Genomic DNA, 18,197 nt, shown 5'->3' with positions numbered 1-18,197 from the left:
AGGAAGGAAGGAGGAAGGAAGGAAGGAAGGAAGGAAGGAAGAAGGAGAGAAGAAAAAAAGGAGAAGGAAGGAAGGGAGAGGAAGGAAGGAGAAAGAAAGGAAGAAGGAAGGAAGTAGGAACAAAGTAAAGCAGAGAGAGAGGAGAGAGAGATGAAGGGAGGGAGGAATTACTCATGTGGTGAAGAATGAAGTGAACAGCGGTGCTTGGCATATAAGCCAGCCCTCAATCAAGGGTGTTACTATCCTTATTATTAAGGCTACTGTAAACACTAAATGATATAAATTATGTAAATTACCTGATAAGGTTCCTGGCACTGTTAGTTCCCTTCCTTCCTCCCTTCAGGGGAGGACTAGGGAGTAAGTACTTTTTATAAGTTTGTTCTCCTGGGTTTAAGGGAGGGAAGGAAAAGCTCCAGGGAAGAGAGTGGCTGTACTGTGGGTGGTGTCCTTCTCAGTACTTCCTGGGAGTATGCGGCATGATAGCTCCCACCGCCTCTCTCTGCCTCCCTTTGTGCCCCTACTCAGGACTCCATCAGCAAAGGCCTGGATGGAGCAGAAAGCAATGCTGATGGTAAAGCCAGCCCCTCTCTACGGATTGAGGTTCACTTGGCCCCACAGCGTGAACACTATTCTACTTCCCTCTCAGTGTGGTGGAGTAAGGGCCCTGGAAGGTTCTGGGCTAGCACCGGTGCACATCCTAGCTTGGCCTCTGTGAGGCTTTCTTCTCTTTGGCAAATGCCACTGGCTGCTGTGCCCAGGCCTGCCCCAGTGAAGTCCCCAGATGGCTCCCAGTACCCCAATTTGAGGGTTGCTGGGAGAGCTTGTCACCAAATGCCAAAATACAGTTTGAGATAACCTTCATTTTCAAACTATGTCACATTTCTGTGAGGATACAGTATCTTGAAATTAAACAGATCTAGGGCATTACAGTTCCCCAAAGTTTTGGGATCAGTACTCTCATAATTGAATGTAATTTATGAACTCCTGATCCACCTTGTTCCTCTGCAGAGAAATTTGCTACAGCCTGTAGATTTATGGAATTGTCCTTCTCTCTGCAGACAGCAGAGGGCCTCATTAGCACAAACTCAATGTCACTGGCAAATACACGGGAAGGAAAGTTTGCCAAGGTTCTAGAAGCACAGCAAAACTTTGATTAACAGAAATGGGCAAGAAAATTGGCCAGTCAGCTTAATTCCCTAAAAAAAAACCCCTGGATTTCCTGAGTTAACAGGGTTGAGCAGAAGCTTCTTATTGTTCCACGCTTTGTGGTTGAAAATTCATCCAAAATTCCCAAATCCTCTTTGCTCCCTCAGCTGGTAATAGGGATCCTGGGTAGAGTTGCCAGATTTAGAAAATAAAAATACAGGCAGGTGCAGTGGCTCACACCTGTAATCCCAACGCTTTGGGAGGCTGAGGTGGGCGGATCAATTGAGGTCAGGAGTTCGAGACCAGCCTGGCCAACATGATGAAACCCCGTCTATATTAAAAATACAAAAATTAGCCAGGCATGGTGGCACACGCCTGTAATCCCAGTAACTCAGGAGGCTGAGGTGGGAGAATCACTTGAACTTGTGGAGCAGAAGTTGCAGTGAGCCAAGATCACACGACTGCACTCCAGCCTGGTTGCAGTCTCAAAAATAAAATCCATCTCAAAAAAAAAAAAAAAAAAGGCCAGGTGCAGTGGATGACGCTTGTAATCCCAGCACTTTGGGAGGCTAAGGCAGGCAGATCACCTAAGGTCGGGAGTTCGAGACCAGCCTGACCAACATGGAGAAACCCCGTCTCTACTAAAAATACAACAACAACAAAAAAAAATTAGCCGGGCATGGTGGTGCATCCTTGTAATCCCAGTTACTTGAGAGGCTGAGGCAGGAGAATCGCTTGAACCCGGGAGACAGAGGTTGCAGTGAGCCGAGATCGCGCCATTGCACTCCAGCCTGGGCAACAAGAGCAAAATTCAGTCTCAAAAAAAAAAAAAAAATTAGCTGGGCATAGTGGCAGATGTCTATAGTCCCAGCTACTCAGGAGGATAAGGCAGGAGAATCACTTGAACCTGGGAGGCAGAGGTTTCAGTGAGCTCGGATCATACCACTGCACACCAGCCCGGGTGACAGAGTGAGATTCAGTCTTAAAAAAAAAAAAAAAAAAATTAAAAAAATAAAAATACAGCATGTCAGATAACAGGTCTGGACATTATATATTGAAAAACCATAAGATTCTGAAAGATGGAGAGAAGGCATTTCCAGTAGAGGACCTCAGGACCTCAGGGAGTGAGTTCCCTGGGTTTTCTTTTTGCCTCACATATCCCAGACTGGGTGCTAGAGAGACTGGCTACCCAGAAACTCCAGTGGGTACAGACAAAAAAAGCCCTAACAAAATCTGCCTCTCTAGGGAAAGGACCAGGCAAGAGGCAGCCGATCAAGACATAAAACTTTTAGACAATAACCAAACACCACAAAGTCAACTGGCCCCACCCCACCCACGTCAGCAAGGGCCAAGTGGAAAGCCAGGTTGCAAGAAGGTATTTCCAATCCCCCACCAGGTTTCAGAAAAGGCCCACTACAGAGCTGGGATTTTCACTGCCACCAGATGTGAACAAAGCTATGCAATACTGGGGACATATACCAAAACAATCTTTGTTTTTCTGAGATTCAAATTCACCTGTGCATCCTGGTTTTGATCTGGCTGCCCTAATTGTGAGTGAATCTTGATTTTATGACTGAGGTCTGGCCACCATAAGATTTGTCAGTCTGAACACCAGTATCCCAGACAAGGAGATGGGGGAAAGTAAGTTGAAGAGGCTGAGCTGAGTGGGTAGTTCATGAGTAGTCCTTCTCATTGACAACTGCTTTCTTAAATTCCCCATAGCTGCTTGTTTCTTCCTAATTGCTCATTTCTTTTAAATGCCAATCACAGGAAGAAAACTAAGCAGTGTAAGTCATGTGTGTGCTCCAGGGAAACTGAGCTAATTGTCTATGAGACACCTTATTGTGTGGATTAAATAAGATCATGTCAATGAAAGCCCCTTAGCATCCAGGAGTTGCTCAATAAATGTTCCTTTCCTTCTTTCCTGAAACATCAAGGATAACTTTCAGACATCCTCAGCCTGGCTGTGGCTCAGAGAGAATATCCAGCTGACCTTCGGATCCCTGAATGCCATTATTATCTTAGTAACCAATGCTTTTATTGAAAAAATAAGCCATGGTTAACAAAAATCTATGCAGTACAAAATAGTATACGATGAAAAGGAAGTCTCTCTTACCCCAGGGCACAGTCCTCCACTTCCTCTCCCTAGAGACAACCAGTTACCAATATATTCTTCCAGAGGAGTTCCATTCATATGCATACCTATATATAACCTTCTCATTTCCCACCAATGTGAACATACTAGACACACTGTTCTGCATCTTCACATGCTACTTTTAGCTCCTAATTGCCTGGCTGTGGTGGGATACAGGCAGTTGATCCTGAGGGTCCTTATGAAAAGCAGCCCTTTGAAACTTGTTGCTACTGCTATTGAAAGGATGTTGTCAAGGATGTTGTTCATTGTATCCCACAGCATCCTCTCTGAGGACCCCTGGGAGGAATTCCTGTCTGATCTTAGTACTGAAAACACTTGCCCTTCTGAGCGATTCATTTGTTTTTATCTCCTGGACATTGTGAATTGTGTAACAACAAGGTTTCCCCTTCCCTGTTGGCTGCTAGAAAGCTTTAGTTAGAGCCAACTTTTTGGCCCATCCTTCGTGGGAGCAGAGGTCTTTGTGGTATGTATCTGTAGCCTGATGCTTGGCTGTATTTTGTGTCCACCCTCCCCTGCTTTTCTGTCTTTAACTTATGCTGCCTTGATATACTTTGTGTGCCCTTGCAAGCCACCTGAAATCACTTCTGAAAAAAGGCAAAGTTGGAGTAATTAAATAACTGCCTGGCTCAGCGGCTCACTACCTTCGGTCTCCACCCACCCTCTCTTAACCCCATCATATCCTCTCAGCAGCTTCCTGGAGCTCCCCGCTGGCCTGTCTGGCAATTACTCTCCCCTTCAACCTTTTGTCCTATCTGGCCCCTCATTGCTCTTGGGACTTGCAGGGCCTCTACTGCTTTTCACTGCCCCCTCACCCCCCGGCCCGCATCCTCACCTCCATATGCATCATGTGTAGCCTCAGATGCTTGCTTTGATCATTCTAGGACTGAAAACTCAGGTGCTTGGCTACACATTAGGACTGTTGTCTGTCCTTCCAAGGTTCAGTAATGCATGCTGCTAGAGCAGAGCCATCATAAAGGAAGGCTACCTCTCTGGACCAACCTGGGCAAAACTCTAGGGGCTGGGTGTGGTGGCTCACGTCTATAATCCCTACAGTTTGGGAGGCCAAGGCGGGTGGATCAACTTGAGGCCAAGAGTTGGAGACCAGCCTGGCCAACACGGTGAAACCCCATCTCTACTGAAAATACAAAAATTACCTGGGCATGGTGGTGCATACCTGTAATCCCAACTACTCAGGAGGTTGAGGCAGAATTACTTGAACCTGGGAGGCAGAGGTTGCAGTGAGCTGAGTGCCACTGCACTCCAGCCTGGGTGACAGAGTGAGATTCCGTCTCAAAAAAAAAAAAAGAAAAAAGAAAAAAGAAAAAAGAAAAAGCTCCCGTGAGGCTGATGAGATGACGATGTATTGCATAGACGAGATGAATTTTTTGAAGGGAGCTGCATCCCAGGACAAGGTGAAGAGCTTAGAGTCTGAAGGGCCAGGAAGGCAGAGTGGTCTCGAAAAAAGCATGAAGGCCCTACAGAAAAATTAGGTCATGCAAGTTCTGTCTGTTGCCCCACCTGCCACTGAGTGGCTAGGCAACATCACATAAGTCCTGTCTGTTCTCTGGACCATGTTTTTCTTTTTTGAGACGGAGTATAGCTCTGTCACCCAGGCTGGAGTGCGATGGCACAATTTCGGCTCACTGCAACCTCCACCTCCCAGATTCAACCAGTTCTCCTCCCTCAGTCTCCCGAGTAGCTGGGATTATAGGCATGCGCCACCACGCCGGGCTAATTTTTGTATTTTTAGTAGAGACCAGGTTTCACCATGTTGCCTAGGCTGGTCCCGTACTCCTGGCCTCAAGTGATCCACCAGCCCCGGCCTCCCAAAATGCTGAAATTACAGGCGTGAGCCATCATGCCTTGCCTTTTTTTAAAACAAAACAAAACAAAAAAACAACAAAAAAAAACCTAAGAGGGTTGTCTCTATGTTGTTCAAGCTGCAGTGCGGTGGCTGTTCGCAGTTGTGGTCTTAGCACACTATAGCCTTAACCTCCTGGGGTCTAGCAATTCTCCCACCTCAGCCTCCAGAGTAGCTGGGACTACAGGTGTGAGCCATGGTGCCCAGCCTGCATTTCCTTTTGATGCCTCTGCAGCATTGTCCATTTCTCACTGCAGTTAGATGAAGTGACTCATAATAAATGTCATTTTACTGTTTTCCTGATAGTCCTATCTGAGCTGAACGTGCTCAGCAGTTAATAGTAGCCTTTCTACATGGAGTTGCTATTTTTGGTTTTAAATATAAATATGTTTGATTCAGAAACCCTTGAAACAAAGTATAGAAACAATAACAGCTGATTCTAATGATTCATACTTACTGGGTCTATATGTACCAGTCCTGTTCAAAGCACTTATTTATTTTGAGACCATTACAGTGCTGGGATTACAGGCGTGAGCCACCATGCCCAGCCTGTTCAAAGCACTTTAGATGGATTATCTCATTCTTCACGACATCCCAGTGAGGTTGGCACCATCATAATATGCACTTCATGAAGTCACAACCCAGATTCAAGATGTTCACTTTTTGTCATATTTACCCTAGATCCTTTTTTTTTTTTTTTGAGACGGAGTCTCGCTCTGTCACCAAGGCTGGAGTGCAGTGGCGCGATCTCAGCTCACTGCAACCTCCGCCTCCCAGGTTCGAGCAATTCTCTGCCTCAGCCTCCCGGGTAGCTGGGATTACAGGTGCCCGCCACCACGCGCGGCTAGTTGTTTTTTTGTTTTTTAGTATTTTTAGTAGAGACGAGGTTTCATCATCTTGGCCAGGCTAGTCTTGACCTAGATCCTTTTTTAAAAAAAGAAGAAAGAAAACATTACACATACGATTAGCATTCTCCCCATCCATTCCCCTTCTACCCTCCCATTATCCTCAAGTTGGTAGTTGGTGAGGGTCCTTCCTGTGGTATGTTTTCTTATGTTTACTACATAGTGTATATCCATAAATATAATACTGATTTCTGAGGTTTTTCTGGCATCCATTATTTCTGATTTTTTTTTTTTTTTGGAGACAAGGTCTCACTCTGTCACTCAGGCTGGAATGCAGTGATGCGATCTCAGCTCACTGCAACCTCCACCTCTGGATTCAAGCAATTCTTGTGCCTCAGCCTCCAGGGTAGCTGGGACTACAGGAGTGTACCACCACGCCCAGCTAATTGTTGTATTTTTACTAAAGATAGTTTGGGTATGTTGACCAGGCTAGTCTCAAACCCCTGGCATCAAATGATCCACCTGCTTTGGCCTCCCAAAGTGCTGGGATTACAGGCGTGAGCCACCACTCCTAGCCCAATTTCTGAGGTTTTAAAATTTTTATACAAATGGTGTTATAATGTACATTTTTTTTTTTTTTTTTGTGAGACAGTCTCGCTCTGTCGCCCAGGCTGAAGTGCAGTGGCCAGATCTCAGCTCACTACAAGCTCCGCCTCCCAGGTTTACGCCATTCTCCTGCCTCAGCCTCCGGAGTAGCTGGGACTACAGGCACCTGCCACCTTGCCCGGCTAGTTTTTTTTTTGTATTTTTTTAGTAGAGACGGGGTTTCACCGTGTTAGCCAGGATGCTCTCGATCTCTTGACCTTGTGATCTGCCCGTCTCGGCCTCCCAAAGCGCTGGGATTACAGGCTTGAGCCACGGCGCCCAGCCAATGTACATTTTTTTTAAAATACAGGGTCTGTCACCCAAGCTGGAGTGCAATGGTGATATTCGCAGCTTTGACTTCCCTGGCTCAAGTGATCCGCTCACCTCAGCCTCCCAAGTAGCTGAGACTACAGGCGCATGCCACCATGCCCAGCTAATTTTTGTATTTTTTGTAGAGATGGGGTTTCACCATGTTGCCTAAGCTGGTGTCGAGCTCCTGAGCTCAAGCAATCTTCCCACCTTGACCTCCCAAAGTGCTGGAATTACAGGTGTGTACCACTATACCCAGCCCTACATTTTCTTTTAAAACTTGAGTGATTAGTTTTGTATCTTGATACAGTGATGACCTCATTCACACAATTGGATTCCAGATCATAAAGTATCAATAATTAGGCCCCATTCAGACTCATCTTCACCATAAAGCTCTCAATTCCCTCACAGCCTTGGGTCTCAAAAAGTCTTCCCACATGCCTTCATGGACCAGCTTATGTCTTTAGGAGGAGACAAAGCTAACTAGCTCTATCAGGTCATCAGCCAGGAATTTCCTCAACTTTTAACCTGCTCCACCCAATTCTCTGTATTTTTCTTTTTTCTTTTCTTTTTTTTTTTTTTTTTTTGAGACAAGTCTCACTCTGTCACTCATGCTGAGGTGCAGTAGTATGATCACGGCTCACTGTAACATTGACCTCCCAGGCCCAAGCAATTCTCTCACCTCAGCCTCCCAAGTAGCTGGGACTACAGGCATGCACCACCACACCGGGCTAGATTTTTTATTTTTTATAGAGGCAGAGTTTCCCTGTGTTTCCCAGGCTGATCTGGAACTCTTTGCCTTAAGCGGTCCTCCAACCTTGGCCTCAAAAGTGCTGGGATTACAGGAATGAGCCACTGCACTTGGCTGTGTATCTTTATTCACCACCATAACTGTCTTCCTTCCAACTCATCAGATCCCAGAGCTTCAGTGATTACCTATGAATGACTGACTTGCCAATCTGTATCTACAAAGCCCTTATTTCTCCTGTGCTTCAGGGCTGTATCTCTCTGCCTAACTGGACACTCTGTCTGGAAGTCTTATAGGTATCTCAGATTCAACTTGCCTCAAGCTGAATTATTCCACCCTCCTAAAACAAGACACAACTCTTAAAATAATTGTCTACACACATGGCTTCAATGTTTCACTTCCATATACTTTTTTTTTTTTTTTTTTTTGCCTCAGCCTCTTGTGTAGCTGGACCCAGGCATGAGCCACTGCACCTGGCTAATTGTTATTTTATTTTATGTTTTGTAGAGACTGGGGGTCTCGCTATATTGCCCAGGTTGGTTTTGAATTCCTGGCCTCAAGTGATCCTCTCACCTTGGCCTCCCAAAGCACTGGGATTATAGACATGAGCCACCACATCTGGCCACTCCTCTTTTTAATCTGTTCATTTTCAACCCATTCCAATCTAGCTTCCATCCCCATCACTTCACAAAAGCTGTTCTTGCCAAGGTCCCTGGTTTCCTCCAGTTTACCAATCCCAGCAGTCATTGTCTGTCCTTAACTTACTGTGCTTCTTAGCACCATTTGTTCCATTGATCATTCAGTCCTTCTTGAAACTCTTTTCTTACTGGGCTTTTGGGACTCCTTCACACTTTCCTGGATTTCCTACCTCACTGGCTGCTGTTCCTCACTCTCCTTTGCCAAGCCCTTCTAATCATTCGGCTCTCTAAACGTTGCAATGTCCAGGACTTAGTCCTCAGATTCCCTCCTCTTCTCTACCTGCACTCAGTTCTCAGACAATCTCATTCAGTTTCATTGCTGATGAATCCTGATTCCCAGCACCACTCACAACTCATCTCTCAACTCCAGACTCATACAGCCAACCACTTACATGACACTTCCACTTGGATGTCTCACTGATATCCCAAACGAATCTAGCCAAAACTGAACTCAAGTTTTGCCCAAATCAGACTTCCCCACCTTAGGAAATGACACTCAACAAGCAGCCTTAAGCAGTAAACCTAGAAGTTATCCTTGACATCTTCTCCATTACCTCCTGCACCCCAATCCATCATTGCATCCTGCCAATTCTACTTCAACATAGGCCTATTCCCATCACTTCTCACCACTTCCATAGCTTTTGCCCCAGTCCAAGCCACCTCATTTTCTTTCCTGGACTTCTCATTGGTTTCTCTGCCTTCAATCATGCCCTCTTATAATTCATTCTCCATATAACAGTCAGATATATATTTAAGTAAAATATATCAACTCCCCTACTCCAAATTCTTTACATATGCCCATTGTCCACAATAGAAATTTTAAAAATGTGTGTGGGTGGTGATTTTTTGAAACAGTGGGACTTTTTAAAAAGTTAAAAAGGCTGGGTTCAGTGGCTCATGCCTGTAATCCCAGCACTTTGGGAGGCTGAGGCAGGAGGGTCGCTGAGACCAGCCTGGGAAACAGGGAGACTCTGCCTGTAAAAAAAACTAAAAAAAAATTAGCCGGGCATGGTGGTACATGCCTGTAGTCCCGGCTACTCATGAGGCTGAGATGGGAGGATTGCTTGGGTTCGGGAGGTCAAGGCTGCAGTGAGCCGTGATGGTGCCACTGCACTCCAGCTTTGGACAGAGCGAGATCTTGTCTCAGAAAAAGTTTAAAAAAACAAAACAAAACAAATCAAAACCTTTTGACACAGGTAAAAGTGGAGTTATTCTGTTAGGCTGGTGCAAAAGTAATTGCGGGTGTTTTGGAGTGGAGTATTGATCCTATAGCCCCATCTGCCCACTGTCCTCCTCGCTCCTGCCTCCACTCTCGCCACCAGCAGCTACTGGGGTAGTTCCACAGAGGCAGCTCTGTGGAACTTTAGTGTTCTGGGAAGCTCAGCTGGAAAATCTGCAGGATAAAGTCCAAACTCTCACAAAAGAAAGAAAACAATAAGACAATAGAAAAAGACTTCCCGAGCCAGGCATGGTGGCTCATGCTGTAACCCCAGCACTTAGGGAGGCCGAGGCAGGTGAATCACTTCAGGTCAGGAGTTCGAGACAAGCCTGGCCAACACGGCGAAACCCCGTCTCTACTAAAAATACAGAAATTAGACGGGCGTGGTGGCACATGCCTGTAATCCCAGCTACTCGGGAGGCTGAGGCAGGAGAATTGCTTGAACCTGGGAGGTGGAGGTTGCAGTGAGCTGAGGTTGTGCCACTGCACTCCAGCCTGGGCTACAGAGACTCTGTCTCAAAAAAAAAAAAAAGAAAGAAAGAAAAGAAAAGAAAAGAAAAGAAAAGAAGAAGACTTCACCATGCTCTGGGTCCTGCCTTCCTGGCCTTGCATCATGCTACCCCTGCCTTGCTCCTTATGCTTTAGCTACAGCCAATCCTTGGCATCTCCCTCAGCACCCTAGAAGTTTTGACCCTCTGCACACAAGCTTCCTGTTCCCTGGGGGCGTGCCCTATCCTCTCTGCCAGGTGTTGGTCTGACAAACTACTCTTTCAAGAATCAAGACAAAAGTCAGCTCAGCACTGTCTCTGGGAAGTAGTATTCCTGACTCCTCTTGGAAGAATGGTGGCATTGTGGGAGGTGGCTGCTGCTCCTCCTCCTTCTTCTCCTCCTCCTTCCTCCTCCTCCTCCTCTTTTTTTATTTTTTTTTTTATTTTTGAGATGGAGTTTCACTCATCACCCAGGCTGGAGTGCAATGGCGCGATCTCTGCTCACCGCAACCTCCGCCTCCTGGGTTCAAGCAATTCTCCTGCCTCAGCCTCCTGAGTAGCTGGGATTACAGGTATCCGCCAGCACACCCAGCTAATTTTTGTATTTTAGTAGAGATGGGATTTCACCACGTTGCCCAGGCTGGTCATGAACTCCTGACCTCAGGCAATCCACCCACCTTGGCCTCCCAAAGTGCTAGGATTACAGGCGTGAGCCACTGTGTCTGGCCAGTGGGAGGTTTTTTCAAACTCAGAGTGCTCAGAGCATTGCATTATTTTGGCCTGGGTGCCTCGAGGACAGCTATCTTATTTTGCTTCTCTCTGTATGCCACAGTGCTTGGTTTGTAACAGGTGCCCAATCAACGTTTGGAGAATGGCCCAGTAGACTGAAGTGATGGACTTGACCCTATTAATAGACCCTATTAATATGGTACTTTAACCAACAGGACAAACTAGATATGGCTATCTTTACTGATAAGAATGAAATACACTGAGCCCGGCTGCTTCTTTCCCACCCTGAAAGATATAAACAATGTACCTTCTGAACTTAGCAAGTTCCTGAAGGGGAAGACAGGCTTCTCAAAGCCAGCTGGTTTGGCAGCCTTCTTGAACCATATTTGGCCTGAGTGGGAGCACAACAGAACCTCCAGGTAATGAGCACACAATGGCTACAATGTGTGGAGCGGCAGAGTGAAGAAAACAAACATTATATTCTTTATATTCGTTACACTAACTTCATAAAAGCATTTCACACAGGTGGAGGGGCAATGACCCGAGAAGACTATCAACAGGGAGAAGGGGGGTAGTGGGGAGGGAAGTCTGCAAATTCATCAGCAATCCTCCCTGAAAAACATGCTGAGGTGGCTCCCACTATCTACCTCATTTTTTTTGTCCAAGAGGCAGCAAGGGAAAGAGGACTTAACAAATAACAGCTGCCACTTATTTAGGCTATTTATTTTTTAATTTTTGAGACAAGGTTCTCACTCTATCACCCAGGCTGGAGTGGAGTGGTGCAATCTGGGCTCACTGCAGCCTCCACCTCCCGGGTTCAAGTGATTCTCCTGCCTCGGCCACCCAAGTAGCTGGGATTACAGGCGTGCAGCACCATGCCCGGCTAATTTTTGTATTTTTAGTAGAGACGGGGTTTCACCATGTTGGCCAGGTTGGTCTCGAACTCCTGACCTCAAGTGATCCACCTGCCTCGGCCTCCCAAAGTGCTGGGATTACAGGCATGAGCCACTGTGCCTGTACCTGGCTATTTAGCCGTTACTGTGTACCAGGTACTGCACTGATGGCTTTGTGTATATCAGTTAATTCCTAATAACCACTTGAGATAAATTATTATTCCCATTTTACAGATGGAGACACAGGCATGGCAAAGTCAAGTAGCTTGCCTGGTGTTAAACAAGGCAGTATTCAAACCCTTGCTGTCTGACTCCAGAACCCATGCCCTTAACTGCTGTACCACACTGTCTCCCAGTTTTTTTTCTTTTTTGAGATGGAGTCTTGCTCTGTCACTCAGGCTGGAGTGCAGTGGCACGATCTTGGCTCACTGCAGCCTCTGCCTCCCAGTTTCCAGTGATTCTCCTGCCTCAGCCTCCCAGGTAGCTGGGATTACAGGCACACACTACCACGCCCAGCTAACTTTTGTATATTTAGTAGAGACGGAGTTTCACCATGTTGGCCAGGCTGGTCTCAAACTCCTGACTTCAGGTGATCAGCTCGCCTCGGCCTCCCAAAGTGCTAAGATTACAGGTGTGAGCCACAGCACCCGGCCCTGTCTCCCACGTTTAAAAGTCCATTGCTCTTGGGGAGCTGACAAGAGGGCAACCAGAGACTGACACGGTCTTCAAGGGGAGAGAATGTGACCGTAAGTACACTGGGTAGAAAAATAGAAAAGGAAGCCCAGATAGGCTCACCAGTCACCAGTCAGTTGATGCTGGGACTCATTGGTGACGGGGGTGGAGGGTAGGGTGGGGTGAAAGAAGGTGCTTTTCCTAGAGGTGCTGTTGTGTGCACAGAGACAAAGCAGAGCTGGGGCAGAAAGCTGGGAAGGCAACTTTCTTCTGAGGGGGGGCCAGACCACTAGGCTGCCTCAGGGAATGGGCAAATGGCCCCAACATCCACTCCTAGGTGCATACCCCAAAGAATTGAAAGCAGAGCCTCAGACAGATACTTGTACACCAGTGTTTACAGCAGCATTCTTCACAATAGTCCAAAGGTGGAAACAACCCAAGTGTCTATCAATGGATGAATGGATAAACAAAATGTGGTGTATCCATACAGTAGAAAATTACTCAGCCTTAATAGGAATGAAACTCTGGCACATGCTACAACATGAAGATTATGTTAACTGAATAAGCCAGACACAAAAGGACAAATATTGTATGATTCCACTTATATTAGGGACCTAAAATAGTCAAATTCATAAGAGACAGAACATAGAATGATGATACTAGAGGCTAGGGGAGGGGAATGGGTATATTCTCTATCCTCACTCTGGGGGCAGGTTTGTGGGGGGGGATTGTTGTTTAATGAGTACGGAGTTTTGCAACATGAAAAGAGTTCTGGAGGTGGAGAGTGGTAATTGTTGCAGAATAATGTAAATGTACTTATTGCCACTGAATCATGCACTTAAAAATGATTCAAATGGCAACAATTTTTAGGCCGGGCGTGGTGGCTCACACCTGTTAATCCCAGCACTTGGGGAGACTGAGGGGGGCGGATCATGAGGTCGAGATCGAGACCATCCTTGCTAACACCGTGAAACCCTGTCTCTACTAAAAATAGATAAATAAATAAATAAATTAGCCGGGCATGGTGGCGGGCACCTGTAGTCCCGCTAGCTGGGAGGCTGAGGCAGGAGAATGGCATGAACCTGGGAGGGGGAGCTTGCAGTGAGCCAAAATCGTGCCACTGCACTCCAGCCCGGGCGACAGAACGAGACTCTGTCTCAAAAAAAAAAAAAAAAAATTAGCTAGGCATGGTGGCACGGGCCTGTAGTCCCAGCTGCTTGGGAGACTGAGGTAGGAGAATCACTTCAACCTGGGAGGTGGAGGTTGCACTCCAGCCTGGCAACAGAGACTCCCTCTCAAAAAAAAAAAAAAGATTCAAATGGTAACAGTTTTTAAAACACCACGAAAACAAAAAACAAAACAGCCCGTGCAGCAGCCTAGTCCACTGAGCTTGCAGCCCAGAGATTGGTGGTAGGTTTTGAGGTCTAAAAATAGGGCCTCCTATGGCAAAAATTGGTCACCTGGACAGGAACAGCAGTGAGAGCTTATTGCCTGAAGAGGGTGCAAGAGAGCTCTGGGACGGTGAGTTTCCTCACCCCCCCATCTCCCTTCCCCCCACTCCGTGTGTGCGTGTGTGTGTGTGTGTGTGCGCGTGTGGTGTGCACCACACCACCCCACCCCACTCCAGAGCAGACAGATCGCCACCCAGCAGAAGCAACTGGGTGTGGCCTGACTCCCTAGGTCCTGGGGAATCCTGCAACTGAGCAAAGGTCGCTCCTGCCTCTCCCCGATTCTCCAGGGAGCTGTCCTCTCCTCTGAGGTCCAAGTTAGCTAGCCTATTCTCCAGTGAAAAGACTGATAGGAGGTGTCCAGTTTTCAGGATTGTCCTGGGGGAAATGGAGGCAGTCCAGTCCAGCAGAAAGATCATCGATTCAAGTGTAGCGGACTTGGGTTCAAATCCTGATTCTCCACTTAGTAGAGTATGACCTTGGGCATAGTGTTTAACCTCTCCGTGCCTCAGTTTCCTTGACTGTAAAATAGTACAGGGACCCATCTCAAAATTGTTGAGGATTAAATGAGATGTGCAAAGCACTTACAACGAGTGTGAGATAAGCATCAGCTAGGATTACCTCATAGTGATTATTAAATGGTGAAAGGGTAGAAGCACCTAGTACCGTACAGGCCCTCAATCGGTGGTAGCTGATATAATGATGCTAATAATAATGATCGAGGTGCAGAGGCCCGAGCACCTAGCAGTCAGAGTAATGGCCAGAGGAATGTGGAGATACCTAGTGCTGGCAGAGAAAGGAAAGCCCTGTTTCAGGGGCTCTAGGGAAGACAGTGGCAGCTCGTCCCTAGAGAGCACTGCTTGGCATCTCCTCTAGGTTGTTGCTTGTGGCTGAGGCAGCCATTCAGGAAGGCATGGGAAGGAAGGAAAGAACCAGTAGTAGACATCCAGTGACACTGTTGCCTTCCACCCATGGGAAACCTTCAGGGGAAGGGGAAGGGGCGGGGCCACCTTAGAGTCTCCAGGGACCAGCTGTACAGTAACAGCCTTTTTTTTTTTTTTTTTTTTTTTTTCGATTCCCCCCTCTTGGTTGGTGTCAAGCTTGTTTTTGTGGCTGGAGAGGAAAGGCATGGGCGGGGCTCGGCTGCACAGCATTTGGAACCACAAGCCCGCCCCCAGAATGAGGGTACAGAATGTACCCAGACTGCAAACCACACCCTTGTGGCTTGGGGAGGCCCCTGAGGTGGGCTGCGGAACTGTCACACTACATTGTTTGAGCCCTGCACCTAGCAACCAGCCTGGGAGCCTGCAGCGCTCAGACAACGAGGTGTACTCAGGGGCCAGGACTGAGTTAAAGGACCTCCTGCCAAATGGTCCCCCAGGACTAAGGATCCCTCTGATCGGAAAAAGAGGTCCATGGACCCCTAACACTCTCCTGGGACCAGATTAAGTCTGGAGCTGGCCTAGAGAGGTTCCAGCCAAAGGCTACCAGCTGGGGACACTCCCAGTCACATCCAGATCCTCCTCCACCCCCAATCAATTTAGGGGGGCAGATTCTGCTTCTCTTTACCTGTCCTCCCCACCCCACTCCCTCCCAGGGAGGCACCCCAACCCCCCAGGGAGGTTGCCTTCCCTCCCCCACTCAGGGAGGCCTATGCAGGGTTTCCAGAGCAGTGAAGGGAGGAAGCCAGATGGGACCTTTTGGGAGGGTGGAGAAAATTTTCCGAAGCCTGAAGTGACTTGAAAATGACAGAAGGTTGGGAGGGGGGCCAAACCCACAGCAGAGAGGGGAGGACTTTCAGTTGGACGGGTTAGAGAAGAAGGTCCTGTGAAACCGGGTGAAATTCAGCGGGGATGTGTGCAAGGGGTTCGTTAGTGACAAAACCTAACAACATAATTTGGCTCGACACAAATAAACAAGGAAAACACCAAGTGAAGGAGGGAGTTGTCCACAAGCTGAGTATGATTCAGCCTCAAAATAGAGCACAGCTCACTTCTGTGGACCACATTTTCCAAACCAAATATCAGGACACATATTTGACAAGGATGAATGTACTTACGGGGAAACAAGCCCGAGTGTTTGAAGCTGAGACTCTCCCCAGCAAACATGGGTCCTAAGCTTGTTGAGACCATGCTCTGTGACAGTCTAGAGTCTTCATCAGACAGCCATGTCCATCATCTGGGGAAAAGGGAAAAGGTGCAGAATAGGAAGAAAGAGATGAAAGATGGCCTCAGGGCAGACTGGTGAAGTAGAGGCAGTGTAGTGAGGTGGAAAGAGTTCAGGCTTTGTCACTTAGTGGCTGTGCAACATCAGGAAAGTTACTTAACCTCTCTGAGCTCCAGTTTCTGCGTCTTTAAAACTTGGATAATAATCTCTGCCATAAAGGTTGTTGTGAAGATTTAAGTGATTCAAAAATATAGAAAGCACTAAGCACATAGTGGGTCCTCAAGAAATGCTTGGCTGTCCATTTGGAGAAGGGAAAATAAGATGAGAATATTTTATAAGGAGGCTACTAAGCAGTAATTTTCCCACACTCATGGAAATTGGAACAAAAAGAACAGACTATGGCTGGAGTAGAAAGGATTTGGGTGGGTGTGGGTAAGAACTGTGACTGTCAGAAGTTGCAAACTGGTCGCTAACAGACTGAATCCAGCCCTCGGGCAGGTTTTGTTTGGCCTGAACAGTGTTTTCCATCAATTTGAATTAGTTGCCAACCTTTTAAAAAGTGAAGATTTCCCATAAAAATCCACATATTGGCTTCTTTTGCAAAAAAGCAGAGAATCTAGCAACTCTGGACCCTCATGGCTGCATGGCAATGATTGTGGGAAGGGAGTAAGGGCCGTTTGTTTTAGAGGGTCTTTCATGCCAATGCTTTGCAAACTGTAATGTGTGTAATTGCAACATCCAGACGGAGCAAATCCTTAGAGACAGAAAGTACAGCAGTGGTTGCCCATGGCTGTGGGGAGGGAAATAGGGACTGACTGCTAAAGGTTCCGGGGTTTCTTTTTGGGGTGATGAAAATGGAACCAGATAGAGGTGGTGGTTGCACGTCATTCTGAATATACTAACAACTGCTGACTGTACACATTAAAAAGGTGAATTTTATGGCATGTGAATGATACTTTAATAGGGCTGTTAGTTTTTAAATGCAAATGCTGATTCAGTAGATCCCAGCTGGGGCTCAAGATTCTGCATTTCTGACAAGCTCCCAGTTTGTGGTCCATGCTACTGGGCTTGGGACCAGCTCTGAGCAGCGAGCTCTTGCACTGCTGGTTTTCAGAGTCAGCTGCACATTGGAACCACCTGGGGAGTTCAGAAAAACACTCCTGCCTAGGTCTCACCCCCTGGGATTCTGATAACATTGGTGTGAGACTGGGGTGTCCGGAGTTGTAAAAGCTCCCCAGGTGATTATAATTTGCAGCCAATTTTGAGAACCACCCTCTTGCACCCTGGCCACTTTCCCCTTTCCCTTTACCTGCTTAGGCAGGCTCTCAGGCATTTGACCCCTGCTCTCCTCCAAAACCCAAAGCTTGGCTTCCAAGGCTGTGCCAAGGCAGCCACCCCTGCCTGCCTCTGCACCTCTCCCTGACTACCCCTCATCCCACTGTAGTTCTGGGATTCTGAGGCCATCACTGCCTCCCCCACTTTTTCCCGCCTCCCTAGTTAGTGGAGCTTGTTTTGTTTTCTTGGGCAGCACTGAGTGAGGACATGTGTCAGAGGCGTTTGGAAAATCTAAAGAACTCACGTCCTTCCCTGGTGCCTCTTGTCCCCACTCCAGTCACCCGGAACTCACCAGGAGCCCCAGGCAGGGCGAAGCGTCCCGGTCCCGCCCTCCTCTGGCGGCCGCATGGAGGCCCACATGCCTTATGCTCCCCAAGCCGGGGCCGCGTGGGGAAACATGTGCTGCCAGTCACAGGGGAGGGTGGCCAGAGGCAAGTAATGCTGATCAGCATGGGCTTGGAAGCCGCCTAAGAACCAACCACAGCGACTTTCCAGTGGGATGAGGAGAACGGGGAGGGGAAAAAAGTGGGGGGGGCGGGGGAGGAGATCTTACACAAGGCTTACTGGGTAATTTATTATTGCGTGAGAGCGTCTTAGAGCAGCAGCCTGATCAACGTCCAGACATAGCAAGTCATTCCAAGTGAAAAAAGGTTATAACCACAAAAGACAGAACATTTCGTTCTGAGTGGGAGGGAGACAGCTGGGCAAGGCCAATGGAAAGACCCCCCAGCCAGGTGCTTTTAAAGGACTGCTACCATTTCCCAGATGTTTTAAGCATAACATTGCTAATTTTTTTCCCCCACTGACTACCTGTTTTCTCTGTGAAGGCGGCTTGAATGC

The 18,197-nt window shown here is 47.4% G+C and overlaps 1 long non-coding RNA gene across 1 annotated transcript; it reads right to left on the bottom strand.

The window, feature by feature from the left end:
* Nucleotides 1-6,028: 6,028 nt before the first annotated feature.
* On the bottom strand, nt 6,029-17,884 carry LOC117077326. The gene is made up of 3 exons (XR_004434733.1): nt 17,650-17,884; nt 15,916-16,034; nt 6,029-6,086 (listed from the first exon to the last, which is right to left on the bottom strand). It is a non-coding gene; the product is annotated as an uncharacterized LOC117077326 (long non-coding RNA).
* Nucleotides 17,885-18,197: the final 313 nt, after the last annotated feature.

Source organism: Trachypithecus francoisi, unplaced genomic scaffold (assembly GCF_009764315.1).
Source record: "Trachypithecus francoisi isolate TF-2019V2 unplaced genomic scaffold, Tfra_2.0 Lachesis_group6, whole genome shotgun sequence".
Taxonomy (NCBI): domain Eukaryota; kingdom Metazoa; phylum Chordata; class Mammalia; order Primates; family Cercopithecidae; genus Trachypithecus; species Trachypithecus francoisi.
This window is presented reverse-complemented; position numbering and strand designations above follow the sequence as displayed.